Source organism: Tamandua tetradactyla, chromosome 18, assembly GCF_023851605.1.
Source record: "Tamandua tetradactyla isolate mTamTet1 chromosome 18, mTamTet1.pri, whole genome shotgun sequence".
Lineage (NCBI taxonomy): Eukaryota > Metazoa > Chordata > Mammalia > Pilosa > Myrmecophagidae > Tamandua > Tamandua tetradactyla.
In genome coordinates, this window is record NC_135344.1 from 77,201,248 (window position 1) to 77,215,835 (window position 14,588).

The window sequence follows — 14,588 nt, forward strand, 5'->3', positions numbered from 1 at the left end:
GTCAGACAGTTTATATGACGGTGCAAGTTGGTGCTTGCCAAGCTGCAGACAGATTGTTCATGTTACATGACAGGGATAAATAAATTACTGCTGTCTCTAACAGGCTCGCACTGCAGACGCCCTGGGCGGCCCGGGGCTGCGGCCTGGGGCGGGAGCCCTGCCCTAGGAGCTCCTCCCCCCGCCCCCCACCCCCTCCCCCAGCTCCCTGCCTGGAATTCTGTGACTGGATTCGGAAGCAAGAGGGTGTGCCTTTTGCCTTTATTCTTGGCTGTGCTGCAAGGCAGGAGAATCCACACGGCAGTTCCTTGTCCTTTCTTTTCCCTACTCCGCGCCCTGTTTCCCCTCCTTCTCCCGCCCACACCCGCCCCCCTCCCCGCTCCGAGCTGCACCCTTCTTCCCCAGAGACCTATTTCGGAGGAAACGAAACTTTATTCTTAGCTGTTCAGAGCCCAGGGGTTCCTGAAGCCGGGTTTCAAGATGAGGACGGTGGTGTTCTTTCTGCAGGTGTGGACCTGGGGAGCAAAACTGCCTGAGATGAGACTGAGCGCTGCCTGGGCGGGAGGGGGTGGGTGGGGGTGGAGCGGGGGCTGCCGTCGCTCATCCCGGCATGGGGGACCTCCGTCTTGGCAGTTCCGAGGCTCCTCTGGCACCCCGACAGGCGGAATGAGCTTCGTGCCCTTCGTTGGGTGGGCAGTGAGCACTCTCTTGTTACATGGCTACCTCGTGAGCTGGCGGTGCGGCAGGATTTGCTGTACTGTCTGCAGACCCGATTCCGGTGCCGGATGCTAGAGCGGAATGGTGTGGGCCGGATCCGTTGGCCCTCATGTGCATCCCGCTTGCAGAAACGGTCCATCCCACCCCACGCTGGCTGGCACTTCCTCCAGGCTAGGTGTGGCAGGGGCCCTCTGTGCGTGGTTTGCATGAGTGGTGGGCTCCCTGCTGGGCCTTGTGGGTTCCAGGGTGCCCTCCACCCTTCTCCGTGGGATGCTTGGTTCATGGCACCAGGGACAGGCAGCCTCTGTGCTGAGTTGGGAAAGGTGGCCATGTGGGGTGGGGAGTGGTGGAAGCCTCTGGCCGGGCCTGCGTCCACTCCAGGACCTGGTGGGTGACAGGGACAGCAGCCGCAGACACTCATGGAGTGCTCACTTCATGCCAGGCTCTGCCTCTGGTGCTGGGTGTGTGGGAATTGAATGGGTCCTCCTTGCCACCCAGAGGCCCAGATGTGGCTGCAATCCCCTGAAACAGATGGAAAACAGGACAGGGAGGAGTCAAGAAATTGCCCAAAGGCTGCAGCTTGGGAATGAGTAGAGCACGGTCCAGCGGGGCCGTGAGCTGTCTACTCTGGAGAGACGGGCATGGGACCCAGGCCACTCGCCAGTCGGGTGAAGTAGACAGAGACATTTCTTCCCTTGTGCCTGGTCAGGTCCCAAGAAGCTTGTCAGGTTTCTCCAGAGAGATGGAATATTAAGAGATTTACTGTAGGAATCAGCTCCTGTGACAGTAGAGATTGGAAAGTCCACGTTCCATAGGGCTGCCAACATCTGCCAACTCCCATGAAGGTGATATTGAATTCCCCAAGGGAGGCTGGCTGGCTGAAGAAAAGGCAGAAATTCTTCTGACTGCGGAAATCCACAGTCTGGGCTTTAAGACCTCCAGTTGATTGGATGAGGAGACCCCTCTCATGCTGAGGGCAATCTTCCTTTGTTGATTGTAGATGCAGTCTTCCATAGATGCAGTCAGTTCACTAATGATGTAAATCCATCCACAAAATACCTTCACAGTAATAATCAGGACAGAATTTGCTCGAACAAACAACTGGGCACCATAACCGAGCCAAACTAATGTCTGCAATTAACCAGCTCATGGCTGTAGCCAACCAGCAAGCTCCCTTCCTGGTCCTGTTTCATCCTCTCCATTAGCTCCATTCCCTCTTCTTATTAGAATCTCTGCTCTCTGGGTTGCCCTTGGCTGTGGCAAGAACCTCTGCTCTGAGAAGTGGACTGCCGGCAGCTTTATTTTTGAACACATTGTACCTTGACTTCCTGACAGAGAGGCAAAGTCAGAACCAGCAGGAGGTTGTTGTGTCCTGACATTTATTCTGCAGTCTTCCCAAGACCACTTTAGTGTTTTACAGATGTGATGTCCATTAGTCATCATGATGCGCTTGGGGAGAGGAATGCTCGTTGTGTTCTGGCAGTGGAGGGATGGGTGTGTGCAGTGGCTATTGGGGAGAGGAATGCTCGTTGTGTTCTGGCAGTGGAGGGATGGGTATGTGCAGTGGCTATTGGGGAGAGGAATGCTCGTTGTGTTCTGGCAGTGGAGGGATGGGTGTGTGCAGTGGCCACGTGGCCAGCTGTGTGGTTGTGTGTGTTGGGAGTGGAGGGTTGGCTCTAGCCGCTCTCTAGATGTCCATCCACTCAGGAATCCAGCTCGTCCCTCTATGCTGGGGGCCGGGTTTGGTCCCCTTGACTCTCATCTGAAAAAAAAGTCCTATTTTTCAGATTCTCTGTTTGCTCCATAGAGGCGCAGGTTCATGGCCACAAACGCTGGTTGCCCTGTGCATCCTGTGAAAGCCTGTGCACGTCGGCTCAGCCGATGCTGGAGGTGACAGACCTCCCGTGCATCCCAGGTGGTGCACAGCCAGGCTGGCAGCGTGGGCCTTTGGCCCCTGACCCCCACGGGACTGGGGTAGGAGAGAGGTTCCGTCCTTGGCAGGGGCCTCTTCAGGAGGCTGGTAGGTGGACACGCCGTCCCCTACCCCGGGTCTGGGTGGACGTGGATTGCGGTCTCTGTGTGTGGCAGGGCGTGACTGAGCCTCCACTGCCTTGGGCCCTCTGGCTTGCCTGGGACGAGGAGGTTGGGGGTGTGAAGGAATCGCTGTCATGATGTGCCGTGCGCCTGGACTTACAAGGCCGCCCATCTCTTTGTGGGTGCATTCCAGGTTGGTAGAGCTCGGTACTGAGGCCATGGAGTAGCCACGGAGCAGCCCCTCCTGTCCCCCTGTGGTGCAGGGAGTGAGCATGCTTGGAGTGACCCCTGTGAAATCCCTGTCACAGACCTGCTCTCTGGATTCGTGCCTTTTGTTTTATTTATTATTATTTTTTAAATTTATCATCACAATTGACTTTTTTTTTTCTTTTTGTGAAAAGTAACATATACAAAAAAAGCAATAAATTTCAAAGCACATTGCAACAATTAGTTGTAGGACAAATTTCAGAGTTAGGAATGGGTGACAATTCTACAATTTTAGGTTTTTACTTCTAGCTGCCCTAAAATACTGGCAACTAAGAGAAATATCAATTCAATGATTCAGCACTTGTATTTGTTTGTTAAACCCTATCTTCTCTGTATAACTCCACTATCACCTTTGACCTTTTTCCCACACTTTAGGGGTATTTGGGCTATGGCTATTCTAACTTTCTCACGTTGAAAAGAGCTGTTGATAAAAATACGGGATAAGGGAATGGAACTATCTGATGTTCTGGAGAGGCTGGGCCCTCTGCATTTCAGGACTTATCTGCTCCAGGGACCCATCTGGAGGTTGTAGGTTTCTGGAAAGTTACCCTAGTGCATGGAATTTTATATATTGCCCGAGGTGTTCTTTAGGATTGGCTGGAATGGTTTTGGTTGGGGGTTGGCAGGTTATGATATGTAGCAATGTCTACCTGAAGTTTGTATAAGAGTGACCTCCAGAGTAGCCTCTCAACTCTATTTGAACTCTCTCAGCTACTGATACCTTATTAGTTACACTTCTTTTCCCCATTTTGGTCAGGATGGAATTGCTGATCCCATGGTGCCAGGGCCAGACTGGTCCCTGGGAGTCCTCTCCCATGTCTCCAGGGAGATTTTCACCCCTGGATGTCATGTCCCACTTACAGGGAAGGGTGATAATTTCACTTGCAGAGTTGGGCTTAGAGAGACTGTGGCCACATTTGAGCAACAAAAAAGGTCCTCCAGAAGTAACTCTTAGGCATGCCTATAGGTAGGCTAAGCTTCTTTGCTATATGTGTAGTAGCTTCACAAGAGCAAGCCTCCAGATCAAGGACTTGGTCTATTGATTTGGGAGTCCCTAATGTTTGAGACAGTATCCGGGGTTTCCCCAGTGGTAAAGTTTAATAGTTCCATGTTTCTTCTCCCATTCTTCTAAGGACTTTGCCAATACTTTTTGATTATCTGCTTAATATACTCTGGGATGTTCCCTTTGCTTTTGTAGGAAAAAGAAATAATCCCTACCCCATTATATAAGGACTGAGGATAATTAGAAAAATATGGAACCAAGAAAATAAAAATTAAAAAAAAATGATCAGGGGCAGTGCAAGAATCCTCGCCTGCCATGGCAGAGACCCGAGTTCGATTCCCAGAGCCTGCCCATGCCAAAAAAAAAAAAAAAAAGATCAGAATTGCCTACAATTCCCTTACCTCCAGAGATAAGTACTGTTAATAGTTTAGTATATTCTTTTCAGGTTTATTTGTGGATTTTTCATTATTATTAATCATTTGTAGAATTTGTACACTTTTTTTTTAGTTAGCATTCCATCATGAACATTTTTTTCATATAATTTAAATCATCTCCAAAAACATCACTCCTGATGACTGTATAATATTCTACTTTGTGGTGATATTGTGATTTTTAAACTTCTTTTGGGACTTTGGGGCTCTTTTCAGTTTTATTAAGAATACTACTACCTTGAACATTTTCATTATCTCTTTTGGGTAGTTTCCTAAGTGGGAAACTGGTGGGTGTATGAGCTTTTAAAGCCCTCCAGATTGGTTTTCAGAAAGGGGGCAGTTTACCCTCCCGCAGATATGAGGTGGATGCATCTTTGCCAGCGTTGGCTATCATCCTGAAGAAAATCTTTGCAGATTTGATGGTGAGCCCATATGATGTTTTAGTTTTCCTTCCTGATCTTTTATGATAAAAATCTGGGCTTGTATCATCTGGAGTGTGGGTGAGAAGTTTGCTTTTTGCTAGGATTTCTGTTTGTGGGCAGATGCAAGGATGTTAGTGGGTGATCTCTGCAGCTATTTTAAATTCAAAATATTGGTGATATTTTAAATTCAAATTAAGCCCAGCTGGGTTAAGGGAAATAAGCAATCTAATTATACATGTTTTACAACATAAGGCATTTATGGCCAACTTGCCCCCTCCCCCCTCCCCACCCAGAGCGCCCTGAAACCTCCACATAGGACTGGGGAGAGGAGAGCCGGTGCAGGCTTGTCGTAGCTCCTCTCCACTCCGTGAGGCCACCCCTGCCCTGGGCTGATTCACCACCACTCTGCTCGATGCCCCGGAGCTGAGGGTGCTTCGTGCCTCCTGGGGCTCGGGCTCTGGAGGCGCTTCTGCTTCGAGAACTTCCCGGACTTGGTGCGCACTGTTCCCAGTGCCCGCATCTGGTGGGCTGCAGTGAGCCCATCGGAGGCAGGCTTTGGGTGGAAGTGGTTGACTCACAGCGCCCGTGCTTAGCTCTGGTCCATCAGATACGTCCCACACGCTGGACAGTGGCCTGCGGGACCGGCCCTGGGCTGCTGGGTCCACCGCTCTCCTGGCGTGTGCTTCTGCAATGGGTGGCGTGGGCAGTGCCCGGCCCCTGCGAGCTGGCACGGATCTCTGTGCCCAGGCGAAGCTTCCGACGTGCACACTGCCCAGGGGCGGCCGACTCTGGGATGGCTGGGCCTGGTCCTTCCTTGGCTTTGGGAGGCAGGTTTGATCTTCCGCGAGCCAGACCATATACGCTAGGCACTGCTCCAAGCGCACACCAGCCCTGACTGCGTGGAGGACAGCTCGGGGCCCGGGGGTGCAGGGCCCTGGCCGTGGGAGGGGCAGCCCAGGGGTGCAGGCAGGCTGGGGCCCCCGGACCCCTAAGCCCCTCATCCATGCGATGACTGCACTTGGTAGGGGCCGGACAAAAGTGAACCCTGATGGCCCTTCTTGGGGACCACCCCATGCTGCGAGCCTCTACGTGCCCCCCTTTCACTGGTTAAGGCAGGGTGCTGGGAGAGGAGGCAGCTGGCTAAGGAAGCTGAGTGCTTGTGTCCCTGTGTCCGCTGGGAAATTTCACTTAGGGCATTTTGGACGACTGCAAGACCCACCTGTCCACCTTCTCCTTGTGTTTGTTGTTGACTGATGTGTGGGGTTAAAGGACTTTTGTTTAATTTGACCTTGCTGTATTTGGCTTGTTCCTTCAGCAGAAGGATAAAATGCCAGGATGCTTTTCCCATGGGGACAGAGACCCCTTTTGGACGTAATCCACCTTTGAGTGGAGGGGATGTGTAGAGTTTGTTGGTTGATGAAATGTTTGTGTTTTCTGCTACTTCAGCTGCGAAGAGAAATATTATGCCCTTAAAACACGTTAGGTTCATCCTATTGGTGTTTCAACATGAGACTCAGAAACTTTTTTTTTTAAACTTTATTTATTGTATAGTATAACATGTATACAAAGCAAAGAAATAAAAAAGCAATAGTTTTCAAAGCACTCTTCAAAAAGTGGTTACAGGACAGAGCCCAGAGTTTGCCATGGGCTACCCTCTTATATTTTTCCTTCCAGCTGTTCCAGAATATAGGAGCTTAGAGGGCTTACATACTTTATCATCACAGTCAACATTTTTTCCTTCTTTTTTTGTGGAAAATAACATATATACAAAAAAGCTATAAATTTCAAAGCACAGCACCACAATTAGTTGTAGAACATATTTTAGACTTTGACGTGGGTTACAATTTCACAATTTTAGGTTTTTACTTCCAGCTGCTTGAAAATACTGGTGACTAAAAGAGATATCAATTTAATGATTCAGAATTCATATTCATTTGTTAAGTCTTATCTTCTATGTATTATTCCACCATCACTTTTGCTCTTTCCTTACCTCTCTTTGGGGTTGTTTGGGCTATGGCTGTTCTAAATGTTTGATATTGTCACTAATATGGGGTAGAGAGATGGAACTATCTGATGTTCTGGAGAGGCTGGGCTAGGTTTCAGGACTTTTGTGGACCAGGGACCCCCATCTGGAAGTTTTAGGTTTCTGGAAAGTTACTCTAGTGCCTGGAACCTTTGCAGAATCTTATAAATTGCCCTAGATGTTCTTTAGGATTGGCTGGAATGGTCCTGGTTGGGATTGGCAGGTTATGATAGGTAGCAAGGTCTATCTGAAGCTTGCCTAAGAGGAGACTCAGAAACTTTTTACTTCTAAAGTAGAGTTCCATCTGAAAAGTAATGTGAAATTAATATATTGTGTATATAGGGTCCTAATTAGCATTATGTGGGGAATTTAGTCCAGAAAAATGGTGACATTTGTTTTCTGATGAATGAAGTTGGTTGTTTGGTATTTAATGGAACTGTCAGCTCAGGGCTTGGTTTTGCGTGCTGGTTTTGCTGGTCGGGGCACCCCCCATGCGCCCGGGCGGGGGGTGGCCGTGGTGCTGGCTCGGGGCTGTGTGCCAGCTGTGTGCTGCCTGCCCGCGGGGTATGGGAAGGTTTGGGCACCCATGGAGTTTCCCGAGAGCTTTTATGGCATGGGTGGCTCCTGCCCCGCCCTGTCCTTTCTGTCCTTTGGGGTGTGGGCTCAGAGTCAGACCCTGACTCTGCCACCACCTGGCCTGGGGAAAGCCCCTGCCCTCCCTAAGCCTCAGCACGTCGCCCGCTGCCCACCACTTAGGGTTTCTCGGAGGGTTAAATATAATCCACACACACCAGTGGGGACGGAGAGCTACCTTCACAAGTGTGCAGAAAAAGGCAGCAGCTATTAAGTCACGTAATAAAAGTTTGGTAGGGAGGGACCCCCTCTTCCTGCCCTTCGGGGACTTAGAGACTGAAGGCGACTATGACCTGCATACCAGAAACAACCAGCGAACAGGGGCAGGTTGTCTGTAAGCTGGCCTGGGATTGAAAGTGCAGAAACAGGATTTAAGCAGCTGGGCACGTTCGTGAAGAAAAGCTTTCTATGTCATGGAGTGGGGGGGCCTGACATGATGGCCCTTCGTTGCAGTTGTCTCACTCCACACCCCCCTTTGCCCTCCCCTCCTTCCTCTCCTCTGCTGTTTGCGTTTCTCGAGCCCTTATGATATCCAAGCACTAGGCACTGAGCAAGCAGACATAAAAAGGCCCAGCTCTGTCCTACACAGGCAGGGGACAGGTGTGCAGGTGGGGACCAGCTGGCCTGGAGGGACATAAAGGATGCCGAGGAGATGGACAGAGGGACAGTCTCGGGGCACTTTAGGGAGGAGGCTGCCTGCGGGCTGAGACTTAATAAAAGAGGAGAATTTGCCACAGGGACCAGCAGGGAAAGGGTGTTTGCACTGCGATATACAAAGAAAAGACTAGAATTTGTGTTGTTATATTATCCTTTTAAAAGTCTTCTGTGTATAACGTGTTCAGTGTACTATGTATGGTATTAGTACATGCATGTACCTTATAAATAAATATACATACTCCCTGTGTAGGTGTTCAAACATTTTTGCACCTAGGGGTCTGTGCCTAAGAACACTGGGGGTCCCGGGGTGAGGACGTGTGCTGAGAACAGAGTTGCAGGAGAGCTGGGTGGGTTTGTGCTGCTGGGTGTGGGGGCAGGACGAAGGGTTTCGGAGGACTTCATGGATAGATAGCGGGGAACAGCGCCTGACCTTTAAAACTCGAATCGCTCCTACCCTGCGAAAGAGCGCGCATGGCAAAGAATTGAGCGTTTGGTAGCTTTTATGGGCCATCGACTGAGAGTCCCTGTGCCGTGTCTTGCATCTGCCTGATCCTTCCTATGCATCAGCCTGCTGCTGGGGAGGGCAGGGTGGAGGACGTGGGCGCCAGGCTCGGGTGCTGGAGGTGCTGGCGTGACTGCTCCATCGGCCCAGGGAATCCCCGACCAGAGGGGAAGGTTGTTTGCTTCCGTTCTGGACGTTTGGTGGCTCTTTATTTGCTTACATTCAGTTCATCTGTGTGCGGCCCTGGGGGGGCTCCGGATATCAGCAGAGACCCGTTCCTTACCTGCCTTAAAGGAACGCGCGACATGGCTGGAGTGGAGCCGGTGAGCCGAATGTGGGTGTGGAGGGCAGGGGCGTGGGTGGTCAGGGGACAGGTGGTTCCAGGTGAAGGGGATGGGAAGAGGAGGGCTTGCTGAGTAAAGAAGAGGGTACGGCAGTGTGCTTGGTGAAGGCCCCTGAGGGCGAGGTCTGCCTGGCTGCCCCGGCCAGCACCGAGAAGCCGTGGGCTGCTGTGGCCCTTACTGTTACAGTGCTGCAGCGTCCTGGGCCTGGACTCAGCATAGGGCGTGGGACCTGGGGAGCTCCCCCATCTTTGCTGGTACCTCAGTCATCCCAGCCGTCATGGCGAAGGGCACAGGCCCCCTGGCCTGGCAGCCCTACCTTCTTTCCATTTTCACATCTGATCGCTGCCTTCACTGTAGTTCCTAAGAGTTGAGATCTGGTCACGTTTTGCAGAATGTGAAAATATCATTCTCCATGCAGTTCCCCCACCGGGAAGCGGGCTAATCCCTTTCACGTGGTATTTTACTTTGCTAAAGCTGCTGGAATGGGACACGCCAGAAATGGGCTGGCTTTTATAAAGGGGATTTATTTAGTTACAGATTTACAGTTCCTTGGAGGAAAGGCAGCTGGGTTTCCTTGTCTCATTGGAAGGCACATGGGGATGTCTGCTTGCCCTCTCTCCTGGTTTTTGGGTTCAAATGGCTTTTCCTGGGGCATTTCCTCTCTGCATCTACAAATGTCTGAGTCTGTGTCAGCTTTGAGCACTGGTGTGGGCTGGGCGAGGCTGGGAGGGGTGGGGCTGGGCAGGGCAGGGCTGGGCTGGGAGGGGTGGGGCTGGGCTGGGCTGGGCTGGGGGCGGGGCTGGGTGGGGCTGGGTGGGGCTGGGAGGGGTGGGGCTGGGCAGGGCTGGGCTGGGAGGGGTGGGGCTGGGAGGGGTGGGGCGGGGCTGGGAGGGGTGGGGCGGGGCTGGGCAGGGCTGGGAGGAGTGGGGTGGGGCTGGGCTGGGCGGAGATGGGCAGGGCTGGGAGGGGCTGGGCAGGGCTGGGAGGGGTGGGGCGGGGCTGGGCTGGGCTGGGCAGGGCTGGGCAGGGCTGGGCTGGGCGGGGCTGGGAGGGGTGGGGCTGGGTGGGGTGGGGCGGGGTTGGGCTGGGCTCCTCCTCTTTCTCTTCTGATGTCTCCCTTTTAAGCTTCACTCATTTGGCAGTCCCTCCCCACTGCTGAGGGCAGATGTAATCAGCCATGGATGAATTTCACATGCTGATGATTTAAGTCCACAGCAATAGAACAGTGGAGCACCCTCATCCTACCACTAACTCGCACACATGGTAATAATAGCACCTTCTCTTTGCAAACCATTTTTAACGTTTGATAGTTTTTCACATGCAACATTTAACTTCGTGTTCCTTGACTTTGAGAAACAAATAATTTATTAAGTGTACATAGAGGTAAAATTAATGGATTTGTTCCTTATTCATTTTGAATGTGGAATCTAGATCAGAGTTTGTTTTAATGTGGGGACCCTAATTGGAAGGACATGCCCCATTGTTGTCCGAACCAGCTAGCAAGATGCTTTCTGAAGGTCATGGGGACAGAGGCTTTACTGCTTGGCCTTTGGGCAGGGGTGGGCTGGTTTGAAAGGATTTATGTACCCTAGAAAAGCCATGTTTTAATCCCAATCAATCTGGTGGGAGCAACCGTTTCTTCTAATCCCTATTCAGTACTATAGGTTGGAAACTTGATTAGGTTATCTCCACGGAGATGCAACTCAATCAAGTGTGGATATTAAACTTGATTAGATGAAGATGTGTCTCCACCCATTCTATGTGGGTCTTGATTAGTTTACTGGAATCCTATAAAAGAAGAAATATTTTGGAGAAAGCTTCAGAACACTGCAGAACCACAAAGCAGAGAGCCTACCAGCCAGTGACTTTTGGAGATGAAGAAGGAAAATGCCTCCTGGGGAGCTTCATGAAGCAAGAGGCCTGGAGAGAAAGCCAGGAGATGCCACCATGTTTGCCATATACCCTTCCATCTGAGAGAGAGACCCTGAACTTCATTGGCCTTCTTGAACCAAGGTATCTTTACCTGGATGCCTTAGATCAGACATTTCTATAAACTTGTAATTGGGACATTTTGTCGGCCTTAGAACTGTAAACTAGCAACTTACTAAATTCCTCTTTTTAAACACCATCCCATTTCTGGTATATTGCATTGTGGCAGCTAGCAAACTAGAACAAGAGGTTAGGATGAAGCACTAGAAATTGAATTCAAAAGGGCAAATAGTTAAGTCAAGGAAACTAGAGACTGCAAACTTCAGAGAGCTTTCCTGGCTGGACTACCTACCCCGAGGGTGGGGATGGGTGCACTGCCACCTCATCTCCTCTCCATGGTGGCTTTGCTGCTGGTGCCTCCTGCTCATCTGCTCAAGAGACACCTCCCCTCTGGGTGGCTTCTTCTTGTTTTCTTCTTTGTTATTTATCGTTGTGTGAAGCGCTGATTCTTCCACTTTGGCAGCCAAGCCTTCTCCTTTCTTGTGTGCCATCTCATGTTCCAAGTGGAAGCATGTGCTTGCAGTTTTCTGTCCTCTCCTCCTAGCCCTAAGAGTTCTCACGTCATGCACATGTTCTCACTGCATGCGCTGGTTGTTGCAGAGCCGTGAGCACAGATGCTGGTGAATCAGAGGTGAGCCTGGTAATGGATCTGATGCTGAGAGGGGACAGGCAGAGAACTGGGGTGTCTGTGGGTTTCCAGATATGGTCCTTTCCTAGTTTCTGGCGGGAACGGAGGACCCCGCTGAGCAGTGCTTTAGGTAACTGTTCAATAGTTCAGGTGACAAATGAAGTGCTTTCCCATCTCCCGAGTAATCAGTTCCTGCGATGAATAATACGAGGAGGGGGTCGGTCTGCTTGTGGTTATATACGGTGCATTCAGGGTAGGACTTGCAGTGAAATGGATCTACATCTGCTGAAGGTTTTCTGCCCTGAAGGAAACTGCTGATGAAAACGTGCTCTTTGAGTGCGCTTAGAACAGGGATGGAGCAGCTCAGAAAGTGAATTTTTTGGCTGCTGTGCCATCCAAATGTATTCCTTGCCATTGGCTAATCCAGTGGCAAGTGTGATATATTAAAGTCATTTGCATGTTTGGTGTTGAGAAAAAGGTAGCAAGGTGGTTGCTTATGGTTGTGTGAGAAAGCTCAGTAGAGCATGGTAAAGAAATAGCTGCTGTGGAAAACTGGCTGGAGGACTAAGGGGCTCTTTTATTTGAAATATGCCATTCTATAACTTGTCTGTCATAGTTTCTGGGGCGTTTTTTTTTTTTGACAGCCTTTTCTAGTCAAACCGTGTGTGGGTATTTGTCTCCCTACCTCTGTGATGCCGCCTGCTCCATAGCCAGCCCAATCTCAGAGTTAAGACAAAATGGGGTCTCTCCATTGCTCTGTTGGTGGAAAATGGTTTTGAGCCCTGAACCTTCTACCCTCATCTGGAAAGCTTAGTGGGCAGGGTTCTGTTGTGTGCATTGAGATTGGTTATATATTTCTGTCGAGGGTCTCACCCCTGAACTCCGGATCCTTCTACTGCACAGCCTGCTAATCCTCTCCATTTGGACATCAAATAAGCGTCTCCAGGTCAGGATGCCTAAAAACTCACTCTGGATCCCAACCCCCAGTCTGTGCCTCTTGTGGTCTCCAGTTTCCATAAGTGGTCCTCACATTGGCCTGTGGATTTGATCCGACCATTTTGGGGTCCTCCTTGACCCTTTGTGTCTTTCTTCATACCCCATCCAGTCCATCAAAACAAGTCCTATGAGTTCTGCCTGCAAATTCTATCCCAAATCTGGCCATTTATCCCCCTCACCATTACCACCACCTTGGTTTGCTACCTCTTGTCCGATTTCTGCAGTAGCCTCCTGACAGTCCAGCTCCACACAGCAGCTTGAAGACCTGCTTAGAGCTTGAGTCAGAGCATCTTTCTTCTCTGCCTGGAGGCTTTTATGGGCTCCCACTCCTCAGGGTAGAGCCCCCGCCCCACTTTCAAGACCCCCTTGGTGCTCCCCTTTGCTGACTGCACACTTCCCCATCGCCCGCCATGGCGCCTGCTTCCCTTCTTACTTCTTGTGTGCCCCTGAGAGAGGCTTCTCCTCACTGTTGGCCCTGCCCGGGTCCTCCTTGTGTCCCTTTGCAGCAGTCTGTCCTGCACGAAGCTTCCAGCTAGAAGATAAGCTCCCTGAGGGCAGGCAGCTGCTCCTCGGCCCCTCGCTCCAGTCGTAGTGGGCAGTAAGGGCACAGTAGCCTCAGTTGCCTCAGCACATGTCCAGGAGCTTTTAGCTGCGTGGACCAATGAATGGATGAAGGAGCTGGGTGGGCGGTAGCTTTGGAGGGCAGTGGGCCAGTGTGGTGCTTTAAATCTGTTGTGTACCCCAGAAAGGCCTGTGTTCTTTTAATTCATCCCTGTGGGTACAGATCTATTGTGGGCGGGACCTTCTGCTTGGGTTGTTTCCATGGAGCTGTGACCCAGTCTAGTCAAGTTGGGTCTTAATCCTTTACTGGAACCTTTATGAGAGGGTGAAAGACAGTAAAAGCCCAGAGAAGCTGAGAGATGAAGTCCAGAGTTTGCCCCGGAGAAGCGAGAAGGACCCACAGGAGCTCAGAGAGGCATTTTGAAACCAGGAGCCAGGAGAGAAGGCCCAGCCGATGTCACCATGTGCCTTCCTATTGACAGAGGAACCCCGGATGCCAGCACCTTTTTCCCAGAGAAGGTATCCTCCTCTTGACGCCTTAATTTGGACATTCTCATGGGCTTAGAGCTGTAAATTTATGACCTGATAAATCCCTATTGTAAAAGCCAGCCCATTTCTGGTATATCGCATCCTGCAGTGTTAGCAAACCGACCCATGGCCGAGCGAGCCTGCAGAGAAGTGTCCGCCCAGGAAAGAGGTTGTGAGCAGCAGGTACATGTCCATAGACTTAAAGTTGGTAGATTTCTGATTATCTGCAGTAGGTTCGTATTTTACTGTACTTTCCTCCAAATTAAACTATGTGTTAGATGCCAGGAGAAGCAGTTGTTTTCAGATTGACTCTTGCCTTCCCTTTGTTACCCCCCAAACTCAATTTGCTGGATAAATAATTATGGATGAATTCAATACAACTTCTATGTTTCAAGCAGATTTATCAGAATGTAAAAGATCATCAGATTTATGACCTTTCTTAAAATACACAGATGTCGTTTTCTCTGTAGACAAGGCGTCTGTGTTATAAGGTGTCTTCTGTTACTGGGATCATCAGAAGTTCAAAGTAGAGAAAATTCGGGTCTGTGCCTCTTTTATCCATCTTTTCAAAGACGCTTGTGTGTTCTGCAGGGTCTGGAAGGCTGACTCCTCTGCCAGACGCTTGACTGTGCTTTTCATCCTCGCCTTGGAAACACCTTCTCGAGTTTGGATTGTTGTCTTGGATTTCAGATCTGCACGGGCTGTGGAAACCAAGCAGCTCCAGAACCAGGGGGGGAAGCTTGAGTGAGACAAATGCAAATAATGAAGAGTGCGCTTGACTGAACCGCACGGCAGGCTCCCAGCCGCTGTGTCGTATGCCGTATCCCACCCACAGGCTGGTCTCCCACAAGACCGG

At 50.6% G+C, this 14,588-nt stretch overlaps 1 protein-coding gene across 5 annotated transcripts in view; it reads left to right on the forward strand.

The window, feature by feature from the left end:
• Window positions 1-14,588, forward strand: part of LDLRAD4 (low density lipoprotein receptor class A domain containing 4) — a 394,962-nt gene that overhangs the window by 4,933 nt on the left and 375,441 nt on the right. The window contains exon 1 of one of the 5 annotated variants that reach the window (XM_077136064.1): window positions 380-504. The exons of the other annotated variants lie outside the window; for them this stretch is intronic. The gene's annotated coding sequence lies outside the window, so the exon portion shown is untranslated. Of the gene's footprint in view, window positions 1-379; window positions 505-14,588 lie in introns of those variants that run through there. 5 annotated transcript variants of the gene reach the window in all.